Here is an 18,075-nt window from a genome sequence, read left to right on the forward strand (position 1 = left end):
ATCAATTGTACTTTCAAGTGAAGGATTTGAAACTGCAACTGGTCGGCCAGAACGGTGTCCGTGAGTCACTGAGTCGCGACCACTTTAGAACTGCTCTACCCACTTGTAAAAATATGCACGATTCATACAATCTGCACCATGAACTTTGGACATTTTTTTCCCCAGACCAATTTGTCTCTTAAATTATTGAATGACCCTCGTACATATGTGTACAGTTACAGCTTATGTTGTGTTCCGTTTCGTGAATAAAGGCAGTAGTACCAAATTCTAAAAAAAAAAAAATTATTTACCTTAACATATTCCTGTAGACTCTGAATTACAGCTGAATAAATTCAGGTACAATCTTGCACATGAGCTCCTTTGATATTTTAAAGGTGTACATTAAGCTGGCATTAGAATCCCTAAGTGATCATTAATCTTCCTGCTCCAGATTCAGATTTCATAAAACAGGTGTCATCTTTGGTAACTTTAGGGCCTACACAGGTCAATAACAATTCTAAATCTGGAGCTTTCAGTAGAAAAAAAATCATGTAATAGCCCATATTCAAATTCAAGCAGAAGGTCAGACATTAATTTTGTCCTATCACACTGCTATCCATTTTTTAAAAGAAAGGTTGTCCGCCAGCGTGATTTCTTCTTCCTCTTTTTCTGATGATCAGCTTCTTCCAATAAAATAAAAGGTTTATAACAGTACCAAAATGGAAGCAACCTCTACAAGTTACACAGTGAGACAATGAAATTTGCCGCAGTAAAAAAATATGTGGTTGTTATGTACGAGGGTCGTTCCAAAAGTAATACCTCCTATTTTCTTGTGGTGACTTTGGATGTACGCGCCAGATGGCGTTGGTGTATTGCTAATGGTTGAACCTTCCTCTTTCGTTTACAGGTGGTTCCGATGTTCTGTAGTAGTTGGCACCAACAGAAGAGTGTTCCAAAATGGAGTCTGATATGGCCGCGTGTGTGATTGAATTCCCTACAGCTGAAGAAATTGTGCCGACTGAATTCCATCAACGCTTGATAAAGGTGCATGGAGACGATATAATAGACATGAGCAATGTGAAGCGATGGGTAAGGCATTTTCAAGGTGGTGAAAAGGGAGTGCATGACAAGCCACTGCCCGGTCGATCCTGCACAGCTGTCATCCCTCGCAATGATGAGCGTCTTGATTGACTACTCCGTGCTGATCGGCGGATAACGACCAGAGAATTGTGTGCAAAGCTGAATATCAACTGTAATGACATGGAAACGATGTTGGAACATCTTGGTTATCGCAAAGTCTGTGCGAGATGGGTCCCACGGATGTTTACAGAAGAACAAAACACTCATCAAATGCAAATTTGTCAGGACCTGCTGGACCAATATGAAGCTGAAGGTGACAATTTTCTGAAAACCATCGTCACCAGAGATGAGACTTGGTTTCTTCACCACGATCCGGAATCCAAAACGCAGTACATGGAATGGCGACATGCGAATTTTCTGTCACAGAAGAAACTCAAGACACAGGCGTCTTCAAGCAAAGTGACGTCCACAGTCTTCTGCCATAGCCTGGGTGTGGTTCTTTTGGTTGTCCTGGAGCCTGGGGAAATTGTCGATTCAGCACCCTACAAGATGACGCTGACTTAGCCGAAAGCTCGAATTTCCAGGGTAAGGTCAGAGAAGAAGGCCAGCTTTCACCTGCGACATGATAACACCAGGCGCCGCACCAGTTTTGTGACCACGCAACTCACTAAAAACATCGGCTGGACTTTCTTACCAGTCGCGGCTTAGTACCTTCAGACTTCCATCTCCTTGGGCCTCTGAAAGGTTTTCAAGACCCAGATGCTGTTGTCAAACCTGCAAGGAAGTGGTTAGCCTCAGCTGGTTCCGATTTTTACAAGCGCGGCATGCGGGCTCTGGTTCATCGTTGGCAAAAGTGCATAACGAGTAGTGGTGACTATGTGAAAAATTACAGTCTGTGGTTGAAATATTGCTGTATTTAGCTGAGCTGTTGCGAGTCTATATCTCTTGTAGTTTCCATGAATAAAAGTAGAAGGCATTGCTATTGGAACGACCCTCGTAGTTCAGTGGCCTATGGCAATGGTGAAAACCATTGTACGCTTTCACCTAAAGTTCCTTCTGGAAACGCAGTTTTATCTGCCCTCGGCTGCAGTATTTATGTTGTCGCGGCGATTAACACATTTTGTATGTCAGGAATATTATTGCCTAGCGGTGGAAGTAGAGAAGGAGAGGAGGTGATAGCCACATGGGATAAGTAAAGGGAAGCTGCAGTAGGATTAGTCAATCGACTTCGACCATCGACTATCTCACTATGAGGTTACAGTATCGAGTCTTGATGTGTGTACATCCGCAAACATGAAGAATGTTGTTTGTGTGTCTTCGCGTGTTTCTTATACTCAGTGATGTTAGGAAGTGTATTACTTCACCAGATGTTTTCCATTAGGTATGTGGTGATTTTACGACTAACTCTCAAAGACATTCCATTTCACCAATCGTCAAAACGGCATGCGAGTTGTTTTTTGAATCAAAGGTGAATGGGGGTAGTTGTTGGGAAATACAGAACTGTTGCTTCTGCTATTTAAGAGGCTGGTTGTATTGAACCCACCATCTATGTCATTTGCCATACCACAGTTGTGGACAGAACCTGCAGACCACTTTGCAGATTGCTACACTTCTGTTTAACGAAAGTAAAAGGAATCTCAAATACACTACTGGCCATTAAAATTGCTGCACCAAGAAGAAATGCAGATGCTAAATGGGTATTCATTGGACAAATATATTATACTAGAACTGATGAGTGATCGCATTTTCACGCAATTTGGTTGCATAGATCCTGGGAAATCAGTACCCAGAACAACCACCTCTGGCTGTAATAAAGGCCTTGATACGATTGGGCATTGAGTCAAACAGAGCTTGGATGGCATGTACAGGTACAGCTGCCCATTATAAAATAAATAAAATAAATAACAAATGTATTGTTATTTTAAATATGTTAATTATTCTATCTGTATGATGGTGATTGTGATTGCAATTGTATTTGCTTATCTGGAACGTGGACGTTTAATTATTCGGTATCAGACGCTTGACAATGGCTTTTTCGTAAAGGCAATGTTACTCGTAGTTGACCGTGAAATAAAACTGAATAATCGGACTTCGTAATTAAATCGTTTCCAAAGACTGCTGCGGTAGGTGCGGACTCATAATCTAAATCTCAATATTACAATAATTTGCCAGCCATGCCAATACGTCGTACAGAGGTGATTGTCTACTAAACATAAAAAAGTTACACAGTTAGTTAAATCAGATATATTCAATGAATAAGCCTACAGTTCATAATCCTACTTACTTTTATAAATATAAATTCTTTACAGAATCGAGTGCCTAGTGTGGTTGCAACTCGCAGTATTCTTCTATAACATGAAATATGGCGGTGTGCCAGACAATAAAAAAATACGTGCTTCTCGCACCACTTCAACCAGAGCTCTCCCTTTCTTAATCAAACATAAGAGTAACGTAATTGTGCTTTTGTTTTATCAGCGACACAGCGCTGCAGTTGTGTGCCATAGGCTTTATTTATTTGTCACTGATTATTTATTTAATTAATATTTCGCGTTTCCGAGGAAACTCACGCTCGGCATGCAAATGTGCCTTTATATTGCCCCCTGAATTGCGAGGCGAAAGGACACACCTGCAGGCGAGCAATTCACCTAAAGGCACAAGAAAATCTAAGTTATCTACAACTATTTACATGACTTACATTACACATTATACACATTATATACAAAATTTGAATGACGCGGGTGCGCTGTAAAAGTTCTAATGTTGGCAGATAGAGCGCGCGCATGCGCAGAAGCGTCTGTGTAACTGCGGCACTGCCGTTATATCGTACAGTTAGATCACGCGGCACAGTATTGCAGATCATATTGTTCGTGTGCGCGCGTTTTTCAGTCGTTGCACAAAGAAAATATTCAACCAAGATTACATATGAAGACTACATTCTATGACAGGTAACTTAGTTTTAAATTTACAATATTTGTTATAACACAATACAACTTAGATTGTTGAATGTTCTTAGTTACATAGTATTGTTTTGAAATACTTCAAAGAAAAATGTCCGTATTTTTCAGGTGCGTTGTCCTATACACATCGTGTCGTTATTACAGTTCATATTCATCCGCTGCACAATAATTTTTTACAGGTTAGTATCGTCGTGGTAAAGTTTTTTGATCACAGTAACATCGTTGTATCACAACGTGATTAATACATAAGCGTGTCCATTTCTCATTTCCATTATAGTCGTAGTGATGCAGTTCGTTGTGACTAAAAGCATTGCTTATTACAGATCAGACGTGACCCGTCGAGTAATTGGTCCACGTGCAGTTCGTTTTTTACATTCCGTGGAAGCTTGGTTGCAGAACCTCGGACGGCACATAGCTGGCGTCGATCCTTGGACAGTCCAGGTAAGAGTGTCCGTCACATTTCGAGAACATTTCATTCCCTGAAGTTCCAACCAAAATTCTTCCACCCGTCGTGTTGTTTTCTGGACAGGCACTTTGTGTCCATTTAATCCAGTTAGTTAACATCTTGAAGTTGGGTACTGTAGTAATATCACTAGACGATGCACGAAATATGCACTTCACATTTTCAGTTTTTTGCTGAATATAGCTCACCTAAATGTTCGTAGTTATTAATCAAGGAAATCGTTCATCGCGTTCACATAGATACGCTGCATAATGAATGGCATTAACAGTTTCTTTCACATAGGTTTCCGCGTAGTTGCAGAGTTAGTAATGTTCGTTAATGTCCGTGAACAGTGGTTCACTATGCAATGTCTTTTTGGCACTCGTTTTGTTCAAATTTTTACATAGTAACAGTTACACTATACATCAGTTAAAAAAATAAGTAATTATACATACACACGTCACATATACTCTTAGCATAAACATAATATAGTTGCACATAAACACGTTTACATCATCATTACATCGCTATAGGTTATTACATTGTGTCACATTTGATTACATGAATTGCAGATATTTACATCCTCTTTAGCGGTTTTGCTGGGATATTATCGATGTTTTTTGTGATGTCATCTGAAATTAAGATAGGTTAGACACAACATTCATTACATCAGTAGGCAAGACCAGGCGTTTTCACTACTCAATAAATATTCAAAATAGTAAGAGAGAGAAAATGTTCGATTCCTCGCGTTTTGTGCGTGTGTGTAGAGTGTCTGTGTGGCCTTGACTACTGATAGATGCTTTTCGTGTTGAGAGATGTGCGTCTAATCTATTTCTCAAAGTAAAAGATCGCTTCACAGATGACGTCTGTCAGTTCGTCAGGTGTCACACCAAGTCAGTGGTACCTTCAGTAACAAATGTTCCGTGAAAAATTAATATGTCATCCACTGCTACGTAATCATAAATTTTACTTTAATATTCCGTCTTTCAGGTGGAGGCGCGCGCTGAAAGAAGAGTTCTTCTGTCTTCAACTGCGTCACTGGAACCGCTGAAATGAAAATTTCTATACTACTTATTATCTGTGTTGTAACAACAGAGTTTTTCGAGTTGCTTAGCAATATTTTGATGGGTATGACTTTGACATTATTCAGCATGAAATGCTCTAAGATCTCGGTGTGCGTATAGCCCAATAATTTTGTTAGTTCTAGGATGTTGTAACAGATACGCACCAGGATGCGGTATGTTAACAATTATATAAGGTCCTTCATATAGCAGACGCCACTTAGCGTTGCGTCGTTTGAGTGCTACAGATTTATGATGAGTACGAAGTAGTACAAGCATTCCTACCTCGAATTTTTGTTTTCTTTTTATTATGTTTCTGTGATGTTTGTTTCGTATTTGTGCGTGATGTGTCAATGTAGTCAATACTTCTTTTATTTTCTGTTCAGGTGTGATTTCCTTGTCTGACAACTTAGGTAATGGTTCTATCCACTGATCGTTCTGTTTGCAATTGAACATGATCTCGTTAGGTGTGTAATTCGTATCGTAAATATTTAAGTTATTGTGTACGTCTTCGAAAAGACTTAGGTAGGTCACCCAATTAGTATGTTTTGATGAAATATAGGTCCTCATGAATCGATTTAATTCTCGGAAAAGTCTCTCAGTAGCGTTACACTGTGGACTAAACCTCGAAATAAATATACTTTTAATGTTATTGTCCTTCAAGAAATTTCTCCATTTGTACCCAGAGTAGTATGCTGCATTATCTGATAGAACTGCTTTAGGTTTTCCCACGTGCGTCAGGTAATCACTTGAGAATCTTCGTATTATAACATTTGCAGTGGCGGATTTTAAAGCATAAAGTTTTACATGTTTAGAAAATATATCGTAAAAAGCTAAGATATATTTGACGCCTCCAGAGCTTGCTGGATGCGGTCCACTGATGTCAGTACACAGAATTTCCAGGGGTTTACTAGGTAAAATAGAATGTAAATCTGTTTTTGTGGATAAATTCTGAGGTTTTGATTTTTGACATATGACACATGTTTTTAGTTCCCTGTAAATTTTTCTTCTCGTATTGCTAAAATAACAGTATGTACTGAGCTTTGCCAAACACTTTTTCGTCCCATAATGAGCCCAAACTAAGTGTGTGTGCCAAATTAGATTATGTTCAGACTCTTTGGGAATGCATACACACCAGTTAGTAGCATTTGGATGTCGGCGGTAAAATAACACATCATTGTGTAACTTGTAATACTTAGTCAAAGGATGATTGTGTTTTTCTACCAGTAATGTTATTATCTTATACCAGTGAGGATCAGATTTTTGTAATTCAGCCATGTTTCTGCACATATCAATATAATATTGGTGATACTGCTTGTCTTGCATTAAGAGAATCCTGTAGTCATTTATATTTTCTAAGTCACTGTTGGTATCATTCATACCTTGTGGAAGTCTACACAAAGTGTCTGCAATGGTGTTGTCCTTACCTCTTATGTACTTAATTTCAAAAGAGTAGTTCTGAAGTGTAACTGCCCATCGTGATAGTCTAGGATGTACAAGTTTACAAGTTAACAAAAATGTCAGGGCCTGGTGATCGGTGTAAATTACCGTATGTTTTCCAAATAAATAATAATTGAATTTCTTGAATGCCCATACTATGGAAAGTGTTTCTAACTCAGTAGTGGAGTATGTACGCTCACATTCAGTTAGAGTGCGACTCGCAAACCCATTAATTCTTATCTGTTCCTCCTCTTTCTTCTTTACAACTTGAAATAAGCAACAGCCCAAGCCAGTACGTGAAGCGTCACAAGTCATACAAAAATCTAAATTGAAATCTGGATGGCTCAATATGTTAGCATTCACTAAGGCATGTTTAATTGTATTAAAGTCATTCTGGCACTGTTCCGACCAGATCCAAACTTGATTCTTTCTGAGTAGATTTAGCAGATGTTTAATGTTCAAAAGTGGTTGTGGCAAAAAACGTCTGAAAAATGAACATAGCCCAAGGAATGATTTTAACTGCTTTTTAGTTCGAGGGCTAGGAAAGTTTCTGATAGCATCTAATTTACTGGGATCCGGACGTATGCCCTGTGAATTAATGATATGTCCTAATTACTTTATCTCACTGCAACCAAATTTTGATTTTCTTAGGTTGGCTGTGACTCCAGCTTGTGCAAATTTTTCTAAAATTCTTTGAAGAGTGTCAACGTGTTCATTCCAAGATTGTGTAGCTATCAGTATATCACCTACATAGTGTGTGACTGTCTCAACTAAATCGTCGCCAAGCACGGTATCCAGGGCTGTAATGAATACCCCAGAGCTGACATTCAGTCCGAAGGGTAGAACACAAAACTGATAGGTTCGCCCCCCGAACATAAATGCAGTATATTTCCGAGAATCAGGAGTGATACCCACCTGCCAAAACGAATTAGCGAGATCTATTGTGGAAAAATATTTTGCATCTAGAAATTTCTGTAATTGCTCTTCTAAATTTTCAGGTTTTGTGTGAACCGGTAAAATTATTTCATTAATAGCTCGTGCGTCTGACACTAACCTAATGCTTCCATTTGATTTTTTGACAACAAGTAGAGGACTACAATAAGGTGAGGTGGATGGTTCAATGACCTTCCAGTCTAACATTTGTTTTAATTCTTGCCACACAGCAGGTCGTTGAGATAACGGTACGTTATATGTCTTATGGTAGAAGATCTTGTGAGGCTTAACTTCAATCTTGTACACATACGTGTTGATAACACCTAATCGTTTGGTAAAAACTTGTAAATATTTGGATAACACTTCCTGTAGTTTTATACGTTCATGTACACTGAGAGCTGTAGCTTCACTTATCTTATGATCAAGCAATGTTTTCAAGTCCATTATCTCTGTGTCAGATGAGTGTGTTTGCATGTCTTGAATGTCATTGTCAAGTACTAACTGAACCTTGTACCCTGTACAGTGTTTGTCATGCTTTAGAGTTCTCCTGTCCAAATCAATAATAATTACACTGCCTTTATCATTTAAAATACATTTACCTTTGGAGAAGTCTATAATGCAGTCCTTCTCGCTCATAATATCTATTCCTAATATGCAATTTGTCACAAGGTTTTGTACAACCAGGAATGGCCATTGTACGGTTCCATTACCTATTTTAACGTTTACAAAAACTTGCTTCGTAACCCTACATGACTTATTACCTAGTGCAGTAGTTATTTTACAGTTTTGGGCAGGAAACTCAGGCACAGGTTCCAATTCACACATCTTTTTATAGAAATTAAAAGACAAAACGCTCACAGCTGCACCTGTATCTAGGATAATAGTAGTTGGAATCCCACCTACTACACCAGTAGTAGATGCTAAAACAATTTCATTTGTGTTTAAACGACATTGTGTACTGTCTTGTAAAAGTTCATCTGATATATTGTTATTGTGGTTGTATCTTATAAATAAAACAGGTAGTTTTTGTTTAGAATTACTCGGCATATCATTATTCTGTTGTTCAAGTGTGGTGTCAAATAACTGATTAACATTGAAGTCGCCCCCCAAGAATTCTTCAGCCACGACCTGGGGCAAAGTAGTGACTGTTTCTAGTTTGTTGGATTATCATTTGTACTAGGTACTGACACAGATTGAGGTTGTGCATCAGGTGTCATTTCTATTATATTCACATTCGGATATTGCCTATTATGATCTCCAAACTTTAGCGGTTGTTGTTGCTGTTGCGCATTATAACTTACCTGTCGGTCGTAAGGTATGCTCCAATTTTGTCCTGGTGGCTGCTGTGGTAAAGCAGAGTTTGAATGAAAGTACTGATCGTTACGAGTCCAACCTTGATGCTGTCTTGGCTCGTAGTTACTATTATTTCTATTCCTGTTTGTGTTTTTGTTATTACCTTTGTATCCGTTGTTACCGTTGTAGTTATTACCGCGGTGCCTTTTGTACGGATTGCCACATGAAATGTTATTACTGTTGCAACTATTGTTTGTATTGGAATACGCGTGTTGATTTTGATTTCCGTACTGAGACCGCATGTGAGTTTGCTGTTTTTGTTGTACCGCGTATCCAACTGTGGGCGCGCCAGAATTGTGTTGGCAAGCCTGCATGTTTTGCATACCACTAGTGTAAACATTGTGGCTGCTGTTTTGCCGCGCGAAGCGCTGATCTTCAAGTAACATGTCAACCGAATCTAAAGCTGTTAAAAAATAATCTGAATCGTCATCCGGGATATGTAGAAGTTTTTCCTTAATGTTGAAAGGCAATTTGGCCTTCAACGCTCGGAGTATATCACGCGTTGCGACTGGTTCGTCTAAAAAATGTCCCATGTTCAAGTATTTTTCAAAATATCTGCGTAAGTTACCATTTTTACTGTTAAAAGTTTCAGGTTCTAAAATTTGTCTTCTGAGTCGCTCCTGGACGGATTGCGACCAGAATTTGTTCAGAAAAGCACGCTCAAACTCACTGTACGTGGTACATACGTCAGCTTGACTGTATGCCCAGACAGCTGCATCGCCTTGGATGTAACCGACAATATATGAAATCTTTTTCCGGTCACTCCAAGTGCGTGGAAATGCGTTACTAAAAGATTTAAGAAAAATCACCGGATGAATGGTTCGTTTTTCTGGGATAAAAATCTGAAATTGCCTGTGTTTCATTAAGCTTTCATCTTCCTTCGCATTGTGATATGGATTTATTCCACTGTAATTACTGGTATGTTCAGCTGGCGAGTAATTACGATAATGTTGCTGTGGTTTACCATGATAATAGCTTGTGTTTGTGTTTCCACATCGTGGTATGTGTTGTAGTCGTGGTGTGTTTTGTTCTTGTGTATTTGTCGTGTGCGGAATGTGTGTATCATACTCGAATGTATATTGGTTTCTGAACTGTACATTTTGACTGATATTTTCGTTACATTCAGACTGTAATTGATCGGTGAATTGTCTCATGGGTGCAGTGACGGATTGTACTGCGTCACTGATCAGCTGTTTGTTATTAGTAATGTATTGCGCTACGGAGTCGTGCACAATTGTTGGTAAATTTTCACGTAAGCATCTATCAAAATGTTTGTCTTTGTTCTCAACCCAATCATGAAATTCTTTATTAATATTTTGAAAATGAGCTGTGGCATCTGATTGTAAGATGTCAGTCAGGTGTTGTTCAACATTGTCAAATTTATTCTGTACGTCAGTAATTCGTTTTTCAAGATTGTCATGTACTGAAGGATATGTTTGAATTTGTTCAGTAAGAACTTCACACGTGACATTAAGGTTTTTTACTTGTGTCTGTAAAAGTGCTACGTCAGTTGTAGTCTTTTCTTGTCTCGTATTGAGCTGGGAAAATTTAGTACTGAGTTCGGTCATCTGTTTGGTCAGTGTGGCGTCTATAAGTTCCACACGCTTACATAAAGTGTCATTACCTATCTTGATTGCTATGAGATCAGATTTGATTTCGTCATTTTGTGTTTTTAACTGTTCATTTTGTGTCTCTAATTGTGCCTTTAAGGTTGCCATGTTTTCGGCGTTTTGTTTCATTAGCATTTGTAACATGTCGGCAATGTTTACCGTTTGCGAGGTCTCTGCCCCCGCCACGTCATTAGACGTGACGTCATGCATTAACATGGGCTCTGATTGAGATTTTGAAATTTTTGTAGTGGACGGCCTATCGTCAAAATTTTCGTCAACACTTGCGTCAATGTTTGATGAATCGTCACTACCGGTTGCTGTCGTAAAGTCATTTTCTAACACTTGTCTCACGTCCGAGTCGGATTGCGTTTGAATAGTACGTCCTTGCTGTTCCATTTTTGCGTATTGTTTTCTAGTTATTACCATGCCACACGTGATATATGTTTCAAGAAAATTTTTGACACTGATTTTAAAATAAAATGTAGTTGAGCATGAATCGCTCGTAGCAACAATGGCTGTCTGTTAATTTAAAAATATAAACTGAATTTGAGATTATTGGTAATGGCTGCTGGCCATGTTACATGATATCGTACAGAAGTCGGCCATATTGTACACTCGTGTATTGGTATTGTTGCATACGTTATTGTTTAGGGAAAAGTACTGAGAATGAAATTTATCACTGAAACTGTTATGCAGAAAAGAAACACTACAGAATTTACTGAAAAGCTAATACACTGAATTATACGTCTGGTCAAGCCTACCAATGCAAAGATGCTGCGTCTTACCTTATTTTGCTGGAAGTTTCATTGCGTCTTCCCGCAAAATTTCAGAATTGGAAAATATCTTCAGATTTTGTTATCTCTCATACATTGACGTCCAGGTCCAGAAAGTTGATTTTTTACATGAAACAAAGAGAACAATGTAACAAATGACAAAATAACAAGTCCGACACGCAGTCCCCAATATAAAATAAATAAAATAAATAAAAAATGTATTGTTATTTTAAATATGTTAATTATTCTATCTGTATGATGGTGATTGTGATTGCAATTGTATTTGCTTATCTGGAACGTGGACGTTTAATTATTCGGTATCAGACGCTTGACAATGGCTTTTTCGTAAAGGCAATGTTACTCGTAGTTGACCGTGAAATAAAACTGAATAATCGGACTTCGTAATTAAATCGTTTCCAAAGACTGCTGCGGTAGGTGCGGACTCATAATCTAAATCTCAATATTACAATAATTTGCCAGCCATGCCAATACGTCGTACAGAGGTGATTGTCTATTAAACATAAAAAAGTTACACAGTTAGTTAAATCAGATATATTCAATGAATAAGCCTACAGTTCATAATCCTACTTACTTTTATAAATATAAATTCTTTACAGAATCGAGTGCCTAGTGTGGTTGCAACTCGCAGTATTCTTCTATAACATGAAATATGGCGGTGTGCCAGACAATAAAAAAATACGTGCTTCTCGCACCACTTCAACCAGAGCTCTCCCTTTCTTAATCAAACATAAGAGTAACGTAATTGTGCTTTTGTTTTATCAGCGACACAGCGCTGCAGTTGTGTGCCATAGGCTTTATTTATTTGTCACTGATTATTTATTTAATTAATATTTCGCGTTTCCGAAGAAACTCAGGCTCGGCATGCAAATGTGCCTTTATACCATGCAGCTTCCACACGATACCACAGTTCATCAAGAGTAGTGATTGGCGTGTTGTGACGAGTCAGTTGCTCGACCACCATTGACCAGACGTTTTCAGTTGGTGAGAGATCTGGAGAATGTGCTGGCCAGGGTAGCAGTCGAACATTTTCTGTATCCAGAAAGCCCCGTACAGGACCTGCAACATGCGGTCACGCATTATCCTGCTGAAATGTAGGGTTTCACAAGGATCGAATGAAGGGTAGAGCCATGGGTCGTAACACATCTGAAATGTAATGTTCGCTGCTCAAAGTGCCGTCAATGCGAACAAGAGGTGACCGAGACGTGTAACCAATGGCACCCCATACCATCACGCCGGGTGATACGCCAGTATGGCGCTGACGAATAAACCCTTCCAATGTGCGTTCACCGCGATGTCAGTAAACACGGATACGACCATCATGATGCTGTAAACAGAACCCGGATTCATCCGAGAAAATGACGTTTTGCCATTCGTGCACCGAGGTTCGTCGTTGAATACACCATCGCAGGTGCTCCTGTCTGTGATGCAGCGTCAAGTGTAACCGCAGCAATGGTCTCCGAGCTGATAATCCATGCTGCTGCAAACGTCGTCGAACTGTTCGTGCAGATGGTTGTTGTCTTGCCAACGTCCCCCTCTGTTGACTCAGGGACGAGACGTGGCTGCACGATCTGTTACAGCCATACGGATAAGATGCCTGTTATCTCGACTGCTAGTGATACGAGGCCGTTGGGATCCAGCACGGCGTTCCGTATTACCCTCCTGAACCCACCGATTCCATATTCTGCTAACAGTCATCGGATCTCTAACACGAGCAGCAATGTCGCGATTCGATAAATCGCAATCGCGATAGGCTACAATCCGGCCTTTATCAAAGTCGGAAACGTGATGGTACGCATTTCTCCTCCTTACACGAGGCATCACAACAATGTTTCACCATGCAAAGCCGGTCAGCTGCTGTTTGTGTATGAGGCATCGGTTGGAAACTTTCCTCATGTCAGCATGTTGTTGGTGTCGCCACCGTCGTCAACCTTGTGTGAATGCTCTGAAAAGCTAATCATTTGTATATCACAGCATCTTCTTCCTGTCGGTTAAATTTCGCGTCTGTAGCACGCCATCTTCGTGGTGTAGCAATTTTAATGGCCAGTAGTGTAAATCAAAACACAACGTTCTTATTCGAAGTACGAATCTGCAATTCACCCAGTTTTGCATTCTGATTCTCTCCCAGTTCCAAAACCAACAACGGAATGGACACTGGAAAATGAAACAGACGATGGTAGTAACACACCAGCATATCATGAAGATCTTGAGCTGACGTCATCTGCAGCATAGCTACAACCACAGCCATTGTTGCAGGCAGCATTGAACGAACAGATCTAAATCTTTCAAAGAGGCAAGCAGAATTAATTGGATCTCGTCTTCAAGAAATAACCTGTTACAGCCAAACAGTAGTATTACATTCTGTAAACAACAGCCTGGTCTTTCCACCTTTTTCTCAATGGCAGAGAGTTTGGGGTTAAATCCAGGCTAGTCTTCAAATATGGGGTGTCCAGGAAACCTGCTTTTTCAGATAGCTGGACGACATCAAACAAATCGTATAAAAGAGTTTTATTACAAAAGGAAAACATTACAATGCTTAACTTTGTTACACAGATGAGTCGCAAGCAAAGGGCGAAAGACAAAATAAGAAATTTTTTCCGCATAACAACTCCCAAGTCCATCTTACATAGACAGTATAAGCAAGTTGACGCTTCTACCCAAGTTGCTGGTCTTGAAGCTGCAGTAGAACTGGACCGCGACCAGTCGGGCGCGGCGCTGGTGTGCTCTTCGCATAGGGGCCGCTGCTATCGCGTTGTCGTCCTGGAGAGGTTCAAAATGGTGCAAATGCCTCTGATTACTATGGGACTTAACATCCGACGTCATCAGTCCCCTAGAACTGAGAACTACTTAAACCTAACTAACCTAAGGACATCACACACATCTATGCCTGAGGCAGGATTCGAACCTGCGACCGTAGCTGTCGCTTGGTTCCAGACTTAAGCGCCTAGAACCGCTCGGCCACCGCGTGCGGCTCCTGGAGAGCAGTCGGTCAGTGTGCAATTGGCTGACGTCGTCTCACAGCACTCTGCTCTATCGTTCCCGATTGGCGTGCCGGCGGTTGACTTTACGCCGTAACATTTGGTGTATTGTAGTGACATATATGGACTGCTTAAAAAATTTGGGATGATTCACAATGCGGAAGAATGGATCGTATTTATAGATTCCTCAAAGGGTAGTCTCAAAGCTGTTCTCATACATAACGTGAAAGAGAAACCTTCGATACTAGTGGCTCATTCCGTTCAGTTAAAGGAAACCTATGAGAACATGAGGCTACTTCTGAAATATACTGGCTATTCAAATCACATGTGGAAAATTTGTGGTGATCTCAAAGTTCTGGAGCTTCTTCTGGGAATGCAGAAAGGTTACATAAAATATTGTTGTTTCTTGTGTCACTGGGATAGCAGGACAAGGAAAGATCATTATGTAGACAGTGTGGCTTTTGAAAGGAATTTTCAATCCTGGTGAAAAAAAAGGTGTCGCATGAACCTCTTGTTGACAAAGACATTGTGCTGTTACCACCATTCCATCTGAACTTGGGTTATATGAACAATTTTTTGAGAGCAACGGATAAAGACAGCCATGGTTTTCAATTTTCACTATCTAATTTTCCTGCAATTAGTGCTGCAAGAATTAAAGTAGGAATTTTCATTGGGCCTCAGATCGGTGACTTGATGAAGGATATTACCTTTGAACAGCTGATGACATATAATGAGAAGTCAGACTGACTTGCTTTTAAAGATGTGTGCTACAATTTCTTGGGAAACGTAATGTCTGGGAATTACAGGGAACTGATGAAACACACGCTGAACTGTTACAAGGCTATTGGGTGCAAATGTCTCTGACATTACATTTGCTTCATTGCCAATTTGAATTTCTTCCCAGCTCATTTTGGAGATGTGTGTGACGAACATGGCAAGTGATTTGGAGAGTTGGCAATACTTTCTTAGGATTTAAAGGTTGGCTACAGCGCGCCTACACAAGCTCTGGAATCTAAGATATTGTTGTCGCGCTTCGCAGCGCACAGATTAATTAGTAGCAGTTTGCAAGCCAGTGTAGGAGCCCACCTGCAGTGGTGCGCACGTGTGTTGGGTGAGGGGTCGTCGCCGCGCTGCCGGACTGCTGTGTCCGCCAGCAGCGACACAGGATTTGGTATTGAGTTGATATTTTTTATGCTTTGCAGCGCGCTTATTAATTTAAAGAAAAGGGTTTGTGTATGTGCGTAGCAGCAGACGGTAATTTTGATAATGATAGGAGTTGAATTCTTAAGGGAAACCATTGTTAGGCGAATAGATTAAGTATTGATTTTTGTCATTGATTTCTTTTGTAATTGTCGGGGAATTGTTTCACTATGTATTTAATTGAGAAGTATTTCAGTCTGTCTCAAGACTTTGATTAATTTGTAATATTGCTTTAATGCCACTGAAGGCAGATTTACATACGAAGCGATTATTCAAAGAGCTTCTAGCGTTTTGTTAATTGAATGAGAAAGAATCGCTTTCAGAATATAGTTTTTGAAAAAATGAATTACTTGTTTGGGTTATCATTTATCGAGTTTAGATTTGACCAAACCCTTTCTCTTGAATTATATGTAGTTGTAGTAAGCAGCAGCAGCCGCAGCAACAGCAGGAGCCGCCATACAGAACATGCATTGCCCTCAGCATGAATAATAGGTTTTTTATGTTTTTGTTAAATGATGGAATGCAGCAGATCAAGCAGTGGCAGCAGAAAGACCAAGTAAGTTATCTGTTGCGCACAGGACCAATTAAATAAAAAATAAAGTTTAGGCGATCTCTATAATAGTAAAGTTAACAAGGGTACAAGCACGAGATTTTTAGTAGAAAACACGAGATAAGAAGATAGAGCTCGCGACATTCACCTGTCGACATGCCTGCCAGGATACGTTTTTCTGCAAGCTTACGCAATAGTAGTCATTTGTGGAGGCACTGCACTTAGATTGCTTGCGCATGGCTTTGTATTAACACAAAATTTTATTTCAGCAGTTTTGTCTTTGAATTTGTTGGTGCATTGTGTAATAGTTAATTGAACAGTGGTATTTTTCGGATAGCGGTGTATTTTAGTGACATGTTTTCGCTCGTATTGCGACAATGATGACGCGAGCACAAAAGAAAATAAAAAATAATGCAGATGCTACTGCAAACGTGAACGTGGATACGGTTGCGAACATGAATGTAGGAGCGGTTTCAAACGCAGTCTTCGAAAATTCGGAACAGAGAGTAGAAAATTCTTTTGAGAATATTGAGATCCGGGAATTTTCGAACAATACTGCAGAGAATCGGAATGTAGGCGATCATTTGCCAACAATGTGTGATGAACAACAGTGTGCTACACGCAACTTAGGACATAACAATACAGTGACGCAAACCGAACTCATTATGAGAAATTCCAGCGTTGCTTCCGCCTCAAAAGTGCAGAGTAATTTTGTTTTCCCCACTTTCGGTGGAAATTCAGGTCTGGTTGCCACTCCGATAGAGCGGAGTAATTTTGTCTTTCCCTCTGTTAGTGGAAATGCAGGTACTGCTTCTGCTTTAACAGAGAAGAGTAACGTTGTACTCCCTGCCCCCAGTAATGATGTTTTACAATTATTACTGAGTAAACTCACTGAATTTAATGACAGACAGGAGAGTAAACTCACTGAATTTAACAACAATAATGCAAAGAATTTCAAATCGATTCAGAATGAAATTAACGAGAATCTCACATTATTTCGCGGTGAGGTGAATGACAATTTTAAATAGTAAATTTGAAGAAATGACCAGCCAGTTGAAAAGTCAGGTACGTGAAGGATTCGAATCAGATATTAATAATCTTGTATCCCGACTTGATCACGTACAAAATGTTGATATTGTTGAAGTGAAACGACAGACGTCAGAACAAGAACTGCAAGTAGAGGAATTAGCGAAAAATGTTGAGTCATTGCAATCACAGACCATCAATGAAGTTTCAAAGATAGAAACTCAATTAATGACAGTAGCTAAACCAGTAGATGAATTATCCATGAAAGTGACGGAACTGAGTAGCGGGTTAGATACGAGGTCAGATGACACTCAGCTGGTACCGATCGCGGATACCGAAGAATTTCTGTCTCTGCAACGTTTTAAACAAGGGCAGATGACAATTAATCAGCAACACAAACGTGACATAAAAAATATACATGAACAGCTTGCCAGCATCAAAGAAAAGATCGATCGCAGCAATGACACTGGTAGAGCTGATAGTTACCAAATTGGTAACGACAATGAGCGCGATAATTATGGAAATGCTGACCACTTTACTCGTGAATATGACATGTTTGCGGGACTTAATGAAGGAAACGTGAGTCATGCTGTAAAAAAAACTCATCCGGTAAGAAAAATGGCGATTTTGACTATAAGCATTTTCTCACAGTTAGGAAATTTAAAATTTTTCGGA

The sequence above is a fragment of the Schistocerca piceifrons genome, chromosome 1 (genome assembly GCF_021461385.2).
Source record: "Schistocerca piceifrons isolate TAMUIC-IGC-003096 chromosome 1, iqSchPice1.1, whole genome shotgun sequence".
NCBI lineage: Eukaryota > Metazoa > Arthropoda > Insecta > Orthoptera > Acrididae > Schistocerca > Schistocerca piceifrons.